The sequence below is a fragment of the Pipistrellus hanaki genome (assembly GCF_964339955.1).
Source record: "Pipistrellus hanaki genome assembly, chromosome: 14".
Classification (NCBI taxonomy): Eukaryota; Metazoa; Chordata; class Mammalia; order Chiroptera; family Vespertilionidae; genus Pipistrellus; species Pipistrellus hanaki.
Genome location: NC_140516.1, coordinates 45217953 through 45232547, shown reverse-complemented (window position 1 = coordinate 45232547; position 14595 = coordinate 45217953). Strand labels below are relative to the sequence as shown.

The following is a 14595-nucleotide window of genomic DNA, read 5'->3' as shown; positions in this document are numbered from 1 at the left end:
AGGAAAGAGGGCAAAGATCAAGTACATGTTTCTTACTATGTCACAGCCCCCAGTACAGTGAGTTTTCCGATTTCCCTTTTTCAAATTTCAATTTTTATTATAGTCACCACTTGTGACAGGAAGATCCATCTGATTCTGTATTTGCATAGATACTTCCCTCTTTGTTTTGATTTGCAGGAAGTCAATGGGCACAAAAAGACTAACATTTTACCTACTTTATTCGAGCTCACTTGTCCCAACCAGAAAAGCATCTTTCGAATGGAAGGCAAGAGAGGAGCTCTTCCTAAGAAGAAACCAGTGAGGAGCTATATGGTCTTACCTTGCATCCCAGAATTATGTGAGGACCTTGTTAACATGCAGATTCCTGTGTTCTGTCCCTAGGGATTCTGGGGTATTGCCTAGAAGTTTTTGTATTTAGTGAGTACCTGGAGACTTCTACTGCATGAGTTCTCTGACCACACTTCAATGTCTCTAAACTTGGGGAACAAGATAGAGAAACCCACAAGCCACTTGGAGGACTGGCCCTTACAGATGATTTAGAATCTTTGATCACTGTGCACGAGTTAGTAAGTGAATGCATGTAAATGCATATTTTGCCTACCTTCGGGGGTAAGGGGGGGGGGGGGGACTGGATTCGCATGGCCTGAGTTTTTCTTGCAAATCTGTGTGGATTTTTTGCATTGAACAGTATTTAATTTCTTTGAACAGTTGCCAATTAAAATTTTTTTTTTGAGATTTTACATTAAAATCTATATTTCCAGTCTCTCTTGAAGATAACTAGATCTGGTAACCCTGAACCTACATTTGGCTGGAGTGGTAGATGTCCTTAGATGGACTATGTACCCTGTATTTTACCTCAGCCTTCAGTATTTCCTATTAATCCATTTTTGTAATTTACAGTAACTGCTGGCACTAAGATGTTTTGGAATTTGTGATATATTTGACAATCTTCCCACTCAATTGACAAATGTGTGTGTGTGTGTGTGTGTGTGTGTGTGTGTGTGTGTGGTGGATGGGCAATGAAAAGCTAAGGCTCTGTTACTATACTCATTCTTCTGGCTGATATTTTCCCTATCATTCCACCCAGAACATCTGTTTCTAGCTTTAATCAAATGACTGCTCACATTGCTGATCAAAAGACCTCAAGAATTTGGATGAAACATTCCTGGCCCTGGGTCAATCTGGGAAGCTGGCCAGCCTTTCAACAGAACTCTCCCATCTTCTGTTTTCTTTCCTGCTCTTCTCTTTGTAGCCTTCCTTTCTCTGCATCTTCAGTCTCTTGCATTCCCTGTTCCTCTCCACACACCCCTGCTGTGTATGTTCTTCATCCAGACCTACTCTGACCTGCAGGGCTGCCTGCAGAGTTACCCTTCCTTCTGGCTGAACAGCCAAGACCTCTACTGCTCTGTTAGATACTGGGAAGAAAGCACACCAATCTAGCCTGCATTTGGGAATCATCTATCTATCTTTGAATTATCAAGGGCTACTTTACTAGCTCTGTGTCTTTATCTTCCTAAAAATTTTATTTTTCAATTACAGTTTGCATTCAGTATTATTTTGTATCTGTTTTGGGTGTGCAGCATAGTGGTTAGACAATCATATACTTTACAAAGTATTTCCCCTGATATTTCTGGTACCCACCTAGCACCATACATGGTTTTTACAATATTATTGACTATAGTCTCCATGCGGTACATTCCATCCCCAACAGTTCTGTGCTTTTAGATTAGACATTTAATCCTCTGAGCCTTACATACAATTTTTAAAAATACAGGCAATAGCAACTATTTGTTGCTCTCATTGCAATTTTTCCATAAATTATAATAAAGCTCCTTTTTTTTTTTTTTTTTTTTTTTTACTTCTTTCTTCTTTTCTCTCCTCGAACTATGAGTCTTAGAAACTAAGACTGAGTATGTAAGAGAAGAACAAAAATCTTGTTTGTGTTGGAAGAGCTGGAGTGGTAAGAACATAAGACTTTATTCTGGCTTCACTTCTTGGCTGGAGGACTTTTGTCAAGTTATTCAAACTTTCTTATTCCTTATGACCTCATCTTTAAAAATAAAAGAAATACTTTCTTTAGGCCTAGGGTTGTGGAAGGATTACACGAGAGGGAATTTGCGACAGGGCTTCATGCATGGTGAAAACCTGAACCCACACTCGCTACCGCTGTGATATTCTAACTCCTGGCTGGAGAGGAGCCCTTCAAAGGCTCGTTCTCTCACCTGCTTTGTTCTCTTCTTGTTTTCCTGTGCTGGGGCCATGAATTTGCATATAAAAGGGAGTGGACATTTGTACACAGATGTTCATAGTAGCATTATTTATAGCAAAAAGTAAAAACAGAAATGATCCAAATTTCCATCAACGGATGGATGGATAGATAAATGAATTGTGGTATATTCATACAATGGAAGATTATTCAGCAATAAAAAGGAATCAAGTGAATTTGAAAACAGTGTGCTAAGTGAAAGAAGCAAGTCACAAAGGCCACATAGTACATGATTCCATTCGCATGACCTGTCCAGAACAGGCAAACCCACAGGAGACACAAAACAGATTGGTGGTTGCCTCGAATTGGCAGAGATGGGGGATGGTGGAGAATGGGGAATGACTGCTAATGAGAACGGGTTTCTTTTGGGAGGTGATGAAATGTCCTAAAATTGATTCTGTTGATGGCTATTATTCACATAATAAAAAGGTTCTCCAGTAAGTTCCTTCAAATTTTGACCTCTAATACATCCAGACCATGTAAGCATTTGTTTACATCTTCTAAGGGCCTGTAAGAACCACACAGGGACCTTCCAGAGTTCTTTTTAATCCTTGTAGCAACCGAGGAGGAAAGGGCTAGGTGGCATGTTCAAAGTCATAGGACCAGAAACACATAGGGCCATTATTATTGACTTGGATAGCCCCAAGAACCCACCCTTTTTGTAATACTTCTGACATCATTGGAAGGGGAGAGTGGCTGGACAGGGTGAAGAATGTAGAGAAGTTCAAAATCACTGCCAATTAAGGACCCATAGGAAATATGTGTTAAGAATCTCCAACACACAAGAGCAAGTCACTACAGCCTCTTCAGGGTCACAGTCAAGGAGCTGCATCTCCCGTGTCAAATTTGTTCACCCCTGGTGACCCAGCCCTGCTCAGCCACACTCAGGCCTGGCTTCTAGGCAGCAGCCAGAACTCTGGGCAATGCAAAAGCTTTCCAGGCTTTGTGTGAGCTGGGTGCCCCCGTCCAGGCACCTCCACTGAGAATGAGATTCCTGAGCTCAGAGCTTCCTTCTTTTGATAGACAACCCCCACCAGGCACAGCCAAGAAGACAGCACCCGTAGCATCATTAAATTGTAACAAGCTCTGAAACTCACTCCAGAAGCACGGGTCTGTTTGTCCTTGCAGTGGAAGGAAGCAAGTGATTGGCTGGCAGAGCTCGGCCTTGGAGGCCTTATCTCTGGCTGGTTATTATTTGATTAAAGAGGCTTCCTCCAGCTGGGGTGTTTCAAAACTGTGCTGGGAGAGTTTGCTGCAGCCTAGGGAATTTTTCTGAGGTTACTGCCGAGCACCCAAAGTCCTTCAGCTTCTGGCCATACAAACAGGCACCCAGCGGACCCTTTGGTTCACTCCCACACAGGCTGGAGCTGTCTTCTCCAGAGTTTTGATCAGCTTTGCTAAGCAACTGGTTGGAAATAATTCCTCAGACACCACAGAGTCAAAGATACAGGTACTAAAAAATTTGTGTGTGTGTGTGTGTGTGTGTGTGTGTGTGTGTGTGTGTGTGTTGGGGGGGACGGGACAGTTTCTTAGGATGCCATGACATTAGAAATGGAGGGAGCATGGTGGGGGAGGCTGGGGCAGCAAAATGAAAAGTAGGAGAGACAGAGAATGCGGAGGAAGGAAGTGGACAGAAAGTGAACTCAAAGTCTTGGAATTCTTTGGAAAGACTAAGCCAAGACATGAGTCATTTGCAGCTGGAAAGAGGCATGAGCTTGGATGGTGGTGCAGCATTCACCTCTGCATGCTTTTGTTCCCCGTGGAACCCTTCCTGATGATTATTCTCCTGGCCTCCTTTGTCATCCTTCCCTCAGGCTCAGAACCCCAAAATCTTCAGAGGGCTTTGGACCCTTTATGAGAAATCTAATTGCTTTAGCTTGAAACATCATCAAGGCTGATACACAAATGGGACATGGCTTTCAAAGGCTCTGCTTGGTGGCACCAAGCCTTGTGATGTTGGCTGCAGAGAAGAAAAAGAGTGGGGCTGAGCATCATTTGTGAGACTTTGTTGCCCACTTTGGGATCTGTATTTAGTGTGCATTGTCTGTTCTCAACCCCATCATATTCCCAACTCAGTGGTGTTGTCTGAGTTTGGGTTGGGATGCTATATGTCAAAGGACTCCCTTACCATAGATGAAAGCTGGGGCCCTGTGGTGCCAGCAGGAATCTGACCACCCGGAATGAAGGTGAAAGATGAAAGGATGACATATTTGTCTTCTCTGGTTGTTAGGTTTGGCTGGAGGTGGTCGAGGAAGGAAAGGTATGATGTAACAACAAGGAAAACAGTTTTGTTTCGACATTAAATGGAGAAGAATGCTTTTATGGTAAACTAGAGGCCTGGTGCACTGGTGGGGATTTGTGAATTGCTGGGGTCCCTAGGCCTGGCCTGTGGGGATCAGGCCAAAACCAGCAGTCCGACATCCCCCAGGGGTCCCGGAGCTTGAAAAGGCACTCTGCAAAGTTGCTATTGCTCGGCAGCTCCTGCGCTGAGTGTCTGCCCCCTGGTGGTCAGTGCGCATCATAGCTATTGCCCGGTCACCGGTTGGGTGGTCGCTTAGGCTTATGTATATAGAGATTGGTATTCCTAAAATGGATTTATCCCTGTGCATTTTAGGTGAAGAAATAACCATGCCAACTGTATTTCCTTTCTCTAGTCTTGGAGGTTGTCTTAATTCTCTGTGTTTACAACCATAATGTCTTAATCCTCCAGTGTTTGTGTCCAGTGGTACCTGCTTCAGTAGCTGGGTGAGATGCTACCGAGGCTTTGTCCCACATAGCTGCCACATGATGGAGGATCTTCTTCCTGCTATGTTATGGTTCCCTAGGAGTTTTCTCTGGTGAGGCCCCATTGGATTTCCCAAGTAGTTAGTCTGAATTCATTAAAGTGAATCCTGCTTCCCCCTCATAATTTTAAGGGATATGTCAAGAGGTGGAAGACAAGCCCCGTGCAGGGAATTATACCTCCTGGACCTGATACTTCTTTTGGGAGTACTTCCTTCCTTTTCTATTGACTGGATGGATGGTCTGGGTCCTACTTGTTTCTCTGGTTTGCTTGCTCATCATTCTCCATCTCTCTCCTGCCCTGTGGACACTCTTTCTTCCACCCACCATGGTTGACCTTATTTCATGTTAACCTTTCTGCTTGGAGCACTCTCTACCTTCCCCTGGCCTCTGGTCTGTCCGAGTCAACAGATTAGTCTGAGTAAAGTCACTTTATCTGGTACTAGGTTAAAGTCCCCTGGAATTCACCTTCTTGGGCCATTAATAATATTGTCTTAAGATAGCTTGTTTCTTGATCCATCACCCTCCATGAGACTGGCAGGTCTGTGAATGCAGGGCCCCCCAGACCCCAGCAGTATCTGACTCTCAGCAGACCTACTGGGAATAATAGCTAACACTGGTAGAGCACCTTCTACCTGCCTGGCATGGTCTGAGTGCTTTACACTTATTCTCTCAAGCCTCACACAAAGCCTGTGAAGTGAGTGAGTATCAACCCATTTAACAGCTAAGGAAACTAAGTGAAGAGGGAACAGTCAATGGTGGACTTCAGAGCCCAAGCTTTTGGTCCTATGCTGCGGTGCCTCTCTGGTACTGAAGGAGTCAATGGTAAGCAAATGATGATATCAGGTTCTTGGGGAGACCATGGAAGCTCTCCCACCTCCTCTGTTGGACCCATTCACCCTACTGCTCAGGTACCATGGGACAGGATGTGAGCAAGATTTGGGGGATATGGTAGTAAGTGGGCATAGATGGCCTGGGAGGTTTGCAGTTCTATTCCCTCCGTCAGGATCTGCTTTCCCTGTTGTCCTCTCACCTACCTTTGTAGCCAGCTTAACCACACATAGGCTTCTACCTATAGCCGGTAAGGGGCTCCAAGTCAGGAATTCGGTTCAGCCTTGAAGGAAGTACTTAAGAAGATTACATTGGTTGGAGGCTTACAGTGGATCAGGCCCTATACTGAGGGCTTTGCCTGGTGTATCTCATTTATCCTCCTTGTGAAGTAGTGAGGTTAGCATCATCTTATGTTTTAGAAGAGCTAAAGCTAAGAGAATGTAAGCCCAAGATGATGGTAACTGCTTGAGCTGAAATTCAATTTCCAATTTGTCTGCCCTCATCCCAGGGGTATGAGGATGCTGGGCTCCGGCTGAAGAGCAGGGGAGGGGTGTGAGGAGAAAGGGGTTCCAGGAGACAAATTGGCCAGTTCTTCCTTTTGTCCTCTTTAAGTTTGGACCATGTTTCTTTCCATCCATGGAAACAACTGGGGAGGAGAGCACTGGTCAGGGAGCCAGGAGGCCTTATTCAATCAGGCTCTGTCTTGTTGTGAGTTGAGAGAATCATAAGCATCAGAGATGAGCAACTCAGTTCTAGAAACCATTCAGTTCAACCCTCTCACCTTATGCCCACTGACTCTGAGTCCCAGGGAGCTGTAGGGGCTTTGTCAGGGTTGCAGGTACTGGGCACCTACTGTGTTCTGGTCCCAGTGGCATATTAGATGCTCACAAGCTGTTGGTTCACCAAAGAGGTTTTGCTTCACTAGCTCCCCACTCTGCCTCAATTAGGTCCTTTGTTCTTTTTCACATCACAGATGGGAACAACCTATTAATTCTTGTGATATTGTTAATGCCTGTCATCCCCCACTTCCATTCTACAAGGGCAGGGAGCTTTCGCTCATTCCCCAGTGCTATACACACATCAGGCACAGAATCTCTTAAATTTAGAATCTCTAATTTCATAGTAATCCCATGAGAAAAGTATCCTACCCATTTTACAGATGAGAAAAGTGGGGCTTAGACAATTTAAGTAACAAGTGGGAAAAACAAAATTCAGCAGTGGAACTGAATGCCCTTTCCCCCATGCTGCACTTCAAACAAAGATGATTAGACTTGGGAGATACCCTTAAACTGGGGGTCTTGGATTAGGCTTTTTCAGCTATGGTACTATAGGATCAGATGCCCCAAAATCACTTCCCGAGAGAGGAAGAGACAGGGAGTGTCACTCTAGGACTGAGAGCAGCTCAGACCTGGGTCCCCAGGCAGGTGCCTGGTCTTGCCAAGCCAGGTGCTAGTTGGGATTCAGACAGGAAAGATGAGAAGCTGAGGACCACACAGCAGTGAGGGGTCCCCCATTTGGCAACCGGGGAAGCAAACAGAGAAACAGAAATATCTGCTAGCGGGAATGTTGGAGGGCACCAGTCACCAGGTGAGTCAAAAGCTAAGGGTCTGGTATTTGGGAAGGGTAATGAAAATCTCTAAGCCAGGGACTGGGGACAGCAAACAGGTTCTCTGTGTCCTTCTCCCCCAAGTTCATCCATGTCTAGGATGATTAACCCTCTTGGGGAAGTATTCTCTGGTAATGAAATTCAAGAATAGGCAGGGTGGGAGGGAACAGAAAGCTGAGGATTTGGGGATGAGCCCATTGTCTTCCTTGGCTGCCCAAGGCTGCCCCCTCCCTCACCCACTGGGCCTCTCACCAGGAGCACCATGTTCCTTCTGCATTGCACATAGTGTCTTTGTGAGCTGGCCAGGGCTTTGGTGACTGCTCTTGTGAAGTGCTGGTTAGCATTTTTCCCAGACAAAGCCAGAAGCCCTGGGAGGTGATGAGAAGGCTAAGCATGAGAGAATGAGGAAGGCAATGGTCAGGCTCAGACTCCTGAAAGAATAGTGATATCAGCATCTTCAGTTCTCTCCCACTGCCCCCTGGGGGCGACCCTGTCCCCTTGACCTATGTCTTCATCTCTCCATCTTCTCTTCCCTCCGTGGAGCTCCCTCTGGCCTTAATGTCTTTTAGCCAATGCCCACCTATTGCTTGCTGGCCAGAGTGCTCAGTAGATCTTCTCAGGGGTGTCAGTGTTTTAGCCAGTGATTTTTGAAGGGAGCAATCATGGGGGGGGAAGACATGCAGTAAGATCGCTACTTCAGGGCACACAACTGTCTTCACATAACCTCATAAACTCGGGATTTGAAAATCTCTATTTGGTGGGAGAACCAGAGAGGATTGATGGAGAAAGGAACAGAGATTCCATGCCATAAATAATACATTAGACCCAAAGCATTTCCAAAGAGACTTTAAATAGCAAGTTGTAGCTAAGGCAAATCCCCCCAACAGGTCATAAGAGGGGAATTGACAGGATATTTGCAATGGGAAGCCCACACTCACCATTCAGTTCCCTTGCTAACCCCACCAACACGGAGCTGGTTGAGCAGCATCTCAGAGATATTTATGGGGCTCCCACTTGCATGCTGAGCCAGCGCTAATGAAAACACTCCATCATCACTTCTGGGCTCTCAAGCAGCGTGTGGGGGCAGGCACAGCCTCCCTGCAGGTCCTCCCCCTGCCTCAGTGCACTTGCTCACTGAGCTTTGCAGTTGGCCTCCACCCGGTGCTCTGGGGCTGGTGGGAAGTTTAGCTTCAACATCCAGCCAGAAATCAGGTTGGCTAAAAAACCACCCAAAAATGAGTCTTGAAAGAAAGCAACATCCATTTCTCTGCAGGGAGGACTTCCTCCGCAGGGAAGGGGAGGTTGCTGTGGAATTTCACCCCAAGAATGCTGCTAACAGTGTGGATGAGGTTTTCTTTGAGTCAGTTCCAAAAAGTGTCTGCAGAACAAGGGCCTGGGAAAATTGCAAACCTTGGGACGGAGAGCTCTTTTCAGAGTTGGCAATGGGAAAACAAGAGGATCAATCAGCAGGCGGCCAGGAGGCTGGCCGCTCCCCACCCCAGCCCTGCTCCTGCCCAGACAGCCCCAGAAACCCTGGGAGGGGAGCCGAGCTTTTGCTCAGCAGTCTCCTGGCTCTCCCCTGGGGCAGCAGCAGTCTGGACCGCCCTCATTCTCTCCTTGGGGCACATTTTAATGATCTTGTGGGATGTGGTCAGGGTGAGTCTGCCTGGTGGGATGGAGGTGGGTCCTCCTCCACTACAGCAGCCAGAAATGGTACACAGATGAGATAACAGAAAATGTGCTCTCTATTCAGCTCTTATGGCTTCATGAAGCAGCACTCTGTGTCCCTGGTGCTTTTCCATCAACCCCCACGAAGGGCTGCTTATTAATTATACCGCCGTCCCTGCCCCACAGCTAATGAACTCCAGGGCAACAAGACGTTACTCTCAAGGAACTCAAAACCCAGGGGAAGCACTAGGTAATTAAACAAGTTACTTAGTGTAGCATTACAGTGTGGAAAGTGCCACCTTAGAGCAAAGAGGCTTATTCTCAGGGTAACCCCGGCCCCCCAGTCCCATCCCCTCACCCTGGAATACCTTCCGGGTCTCAAACCTAATTCTTTACCAGGAGACTCCAGTGGGCTACTCACAGTCCCCACCTTCCAGACTACAGATGGCTGCTGTCCTATGATGGTCTTTCCAGTCTAAAGAGATGTAAGAACTAAGGACAAAATAGTAAAGTCTTTTTTTTTTTTTTTTTTTTTTTTTGTCAATCCTCACCCAAGGATATTTTTCTATTGATTTTTAGAGAGAGTGGAAGGCAAGACAAGAGACACACAGAGAGAAACACCAGGTGAGAGACACACATCAACTGGTTGCCTCCTGCACGAGTCCCCAAGCTAGGGATTGAGCTTACGACCAAGGTATGTACCCTTGACCGGAATAGAATGCAGGATCCTTCAATCCACAGTCTGTATTCAATTTGAAGAACTTCTCTTTGTTCTGAGAGTCTGTTCTTCCCACTTATTGAAATGCTAAAGCATTCTTTCTTTTATTAAATGATGGTGTTTTTAGATAGACAATCGATGTTTACTTTAATTTTAATATTATGGCTGGGCAGAATGAAAAAGTTAGCATCCCTTGGTTTACTGCACGGTGATAGCTCAAAGTATGGGAAACATTGCCCAAGAGGCTGCTTGTCACCAAGATTAACACCCATGTCCAAACCCAAGCGGGAGCCCCTGGGGTGTCTTTCTGAGTGTCTGATTTTCCAGCCAGTAGCAGAGTGGCAGAGCCGATATATTCAAATTCCACTCACTTCCCCAAGACACTCAGCTGGCTGTGGCAGCCAAATCCTTAAATAGACACTACTGTTTTCTTGGCGTCCCAGGCTCCTGTATGTTTAATGCCCTGAGTATCCGATTTCTGGGCCAAACTCATGAAAAGCTAAAGGGGAATTATCCATCTCAGAAAGCAGTTGCAATGGAAATAAAAGCCATTAGTAGTACTCGGTGTTATCAGGATGTTTAATTTTTCATTGAAATTTCAAGATCAAAGTCAATCTTCAGAGTTGTGTTAACCCAGATCTCCAGCTTCCACTTAGATGCAGCATAGAGACTGCAGCAGAGGCCTGGCCTAGAGTAGCCTTTTAGGGGACCTCCATCTACCTGCTCAGGCTAAGGGATTTGGGGGGGGAGGCGGGTGTCAAAGGATCTGCTATAATTCAATGAAGTACCATATTGCATTTGGTTATCCTGGCATTTTAGATATGGTCCAGGGCATTGGAAGTCCCCCAGGAGGCTTAATGGAGAGAAGAAATGCCCACCAGGCAGAACAAGTCCCTATAATACATCTGGGAAAGTTCAAATTCTTGTGCTACAGTGGAGTGTTTCTGTATTGAAGGTTGTTTAAAATAAGAGAGTTTCGCCAGGCTTAGCTATTTAGCTGTATGGGGTTTTGTTTTATCCATTTTGTAGTGTTGGCTTTGCTCTGTGGTGGCAACTGCAGAGGAGACTCTTGTGTTTGAACTGAGCTCTTCTTTATGCCAAGGGTCATTCTCTTCTTCTGCCCATTGCTTCCCTGGGATGCAACACATCTCTTGGCTCATAGGAAGCCAAAAGGTTGTCGTTGATGATAAGGATCAGTCAAATGCCTTATCTGTTTTTGGAAAGAGTCAGTTGCTAGCCATTTATTTCTTGACTTACTATGACCCTATAATCATTAATATTTTTAACTTGACTATTTAATTATTAAAAGAAAATTCTTTTCTTTGATTTGATCATTGTGATCATTGGTTTGCAACCATAAGGGAAGGAAGGAGTTCAGTGGAGCTGGTGAGCAGCAAAGGCCTCTAGGTGAACATTCAGTTCCAAAGCTTGATCTCTTTGTTTTCTGAAACCTTCCCTGGCTGCGTATTCAGAAGACAACCAAGACTGAGGAGCAACAGGCTCGATCCACTTGAATTTACCTAATGTGTTTGGCTTGCCTGGGCTGTTATGTGAACACAGCATTCCCATGGAACCTTGGTTAAAATGGAATGCCTTATTTCATTCAAACTCTGCTGTAGTCCTAAGTGACGGTTATAATTCAGTCAAGAAGTTGAATCAGTAGTCATACTTCCTATCTGAATCTTATAGCTCGTTTTGTCTTTTTAATTTTAAAATATATTTTATTGATTTTTTTACAGAGAGGAAGGGAGAGAGAGAGAGAGAGCTAGAAACGTCAATGAGAGAGAAACATTGGCCTGCTGCCTCTTGCACGCCCCCTACCTGGGATGTGCCCGCAACCAGTATACATGCCCTTGACCTGAATCAAACCTGGGACCTTTCAGTCCACAGACTGACACTCTACCACTGAGCCAAACCAGCTTCGGCTGGTTTTGTCTTTTTAAGCTGAGTTTATCCACCTGCTGTCTTTCTTATTTGAAGAGGGCTTGCCATGCGCCAAGCACACATTTTGTTGTCGTTGCTGTTAATCTTCACCCGAGGATATTTTCCCATTGATTTTTTTTTTTTAATAGAGTGTGGAAGAGAGAGAGAGAGACAGAGATAGAGAAACATTGATGTGAGAGAGACACATTGATTGGTTGCTTCCAGCACACACCCTGACCAGGGCTGGGGACAGCCTACAACTGAGGTATGTGCCCTTGACCAGAATCAAATCTGGGACCCTTCAGTCAGCGGGCTGATGACTGAACACACATTTTCATGCTTTTCTTTTACTCCTCTTCTCTCTTTTTCTTTTTTGTTTTTGTTTTTTGTTTTAATCCTTTAAGCATAACAAAGAGATGACATGAAGGAAGGATCTGCAAATTATGGCCCATGGGCCAAATCCTGCTCACCACATGTTTTATAAATAAAGTTGTGTAGACACACAGCCATATCCATGTGTTTACATATTGTCTATGGTTGCTTTGGTAGCACAGAAGAGTTGTATGGTTGCTACATGTAGAACCGTATGGCCTGAAAAGCCTTAAATGTTTACTATCTGGTCCTTTCTAAAAAAAAGTGTGCTGCCTCCTGATTTTGAGCAGGAGTGTTGGAGTCAAACATGCCTGGGTTCAAGTCAGGTCCTGGTTACTTGCTAGCTTGCAGCAAGCTAGCTAAGACATTGAAAGAGCTGCATAAACTCTCTGCAGCCTAATCTACACTATGGGGATAAGTGATAGATACATACTCTATGTTGTGAGAATTCAGTGAGATATTATTTATAAAAACCTACAGCTCTGGCCAGTCACAGAGTAAATGCTCAATAAATCGCAGCCATTATGATGACCATTCATCCCCTTATCCAACAAACGCACATCAATTGCTTTCTTTGTGCCTGGGGCCAACACCAGGGATCAAGACATAGAAAGTGCCCACTCTCAGGGGAGCTCACATTCTAAGGCAGAATATCAACAATATGAAGAAAACAAATCAACAGATTATTTTCACATAGTGGTAAGTGCTATAAGTTAAATAAAATAGAATGATTTGGGAGAAAGCGATAAGGCAGAGAACAGAAAGTTGATAACCAAGCTAAGACCAGAACTCAGAATGAGTCAGCCATGCAATTATCTAGGGAAGAAATGTTCCTGGCAGAGGGGACAATAAATACAGAGGCTCTGAACCAGGTATGAACTTGGGATGGTCCAAGAACAGAGAGATGGGCTTGGAGACAGAGGCAGAATGAGGGAGGGGAGAAGAGAGAGGGTGAGGGAGCAGGGATTAGAATGGGTAAGAGCAGGTCGGCACTTGCAGACCCTGAGAAGATGTCTGGCTCTTTGAGGCAGGGGTGCAATCTGAGACCGTAATGAGGCAGAAATGTAACTGGGTCCATGGCCTCATTCTATGGCCTTTGTTAGAAATATATTATTCTTCCTGTTTGATCTCTGGCACTGGTGACTGTTGGGAACAGGCTAGGAGAGGGGCCCGGTGAGCCCTAGCCAGACGGCAGCTTTGGGTTGCGGCAAGCCCGTCACACCGCCCGCTGGACACAGCCACCTCACTTGGGCTTTTCTCCTTACAGTACCCCTGACTCACCCAAAAGACCTTCTGGCTGATGTCATTACTTCTCTGAAATCATTCCTTATCAGGAGCCTTTAATGCTTCTCCAGGCGGAGCACTTAAGGTGAAAATCGGTTAATGTAATCTTAAAACACTCTAATAAATTTCCAGCAACATAAGACCACCAGATAATCATTTTGTCCCTAGGGTCACTCAGAACCCACAGCTCAGTTCTCATCATTAACATTTCTTTTGTGCCTGAGTCCTTGCACAGGCGTGAAGAGCCCACTGATAATAGTTTACCTGTATGAGGTTTAAAAGGAAGCTTTAGATACAATCAGTTACTCAAACTGCCTCCCAGTTGCTCTAACAACAGCCATACAGTACTCCCAATTTCAAAGCGCTGCTGCATATTTGGCTCACTCACAGGTAAAAGTACACCTTCAGTTTACCCACCTTTATCCATTTTGAAGGACTCCTCCTCCTCCTCTTATCCTCTTCTTCATTTCTCTCCATCATCATCAAAACCCTTTACTGGAAAGTACTTAGCTGGCTAAGAGTACTTCCTTTATACTTCCTTTACAATGTGCAAATATATGTTTCTTTCTCCTCTTGCTTGTGAAAAGAACAAGATCCAATTTGGCTATCATCCAAGTCATTCTCTCAAGCTATGATTCTGAATCTGGGGTCCATGACTGACCTCAGAGGGGCATTCTGAACCCCCTGAAATTGAATGTAAACTTTTACATACACACCCCCCTCCCCGCCTCCGAAGAGAGTCTAGAGTTTCATCAGATTCCCTCTTTCGAGGTATTGCATAAAAGATTTTACTGACTAAATCAAAGTATAGATGCTCCTTGCCAAATGATGGGGTTACATTCTGATAAACGTATGGTTAAGTCAAAATTACATTTAATACACCTAACCTAGTGAGCATCATCTTTCAGCCTAGCCCACCCTAAACCTGTTCAGAATGTAATATCCAAAAAATGCTGGCAGCGCAGTACACTGGAGGGTATTGGTTGGTTACCCTTGAGGTCTCCTGATTGGGACTGTGGCTTCTGGCCAGTGCCCAGTGTCACGAGAGTCTCATACAGCATATCGCTAGCCAGGGAAAAGATCAAATTTTAACATTCAAAGTATGGTTTCAGCTGAATAAATATTTTCACAGCACCATTAAGTCAA

At 45.0% G+C, this 14595-nt stretch overlaps 1 protein-coding gene across 1 annotated transcript in view; it reads left to right on the top strand.

The window, feature by feature from the left end:
* Positions 1–3522: 3522 nt before the first annotated feature.
* The window catches only part of GPAM (glycerol-3-phosphate acyltransferase, mitochondrial), a 51326-nt gene continuing 40253 nt past the window's right edge, over positions 3523–14595 (top strand). Inside the window, exon 1 of the mRNA XM_084904032.1 lies at positions 3523–3716. The gene's annotated coding sequence lies outside the window, so the exon portion shown is untranslated. The remainder of the gene's footprint in view (positions 3717–14595) is intronic.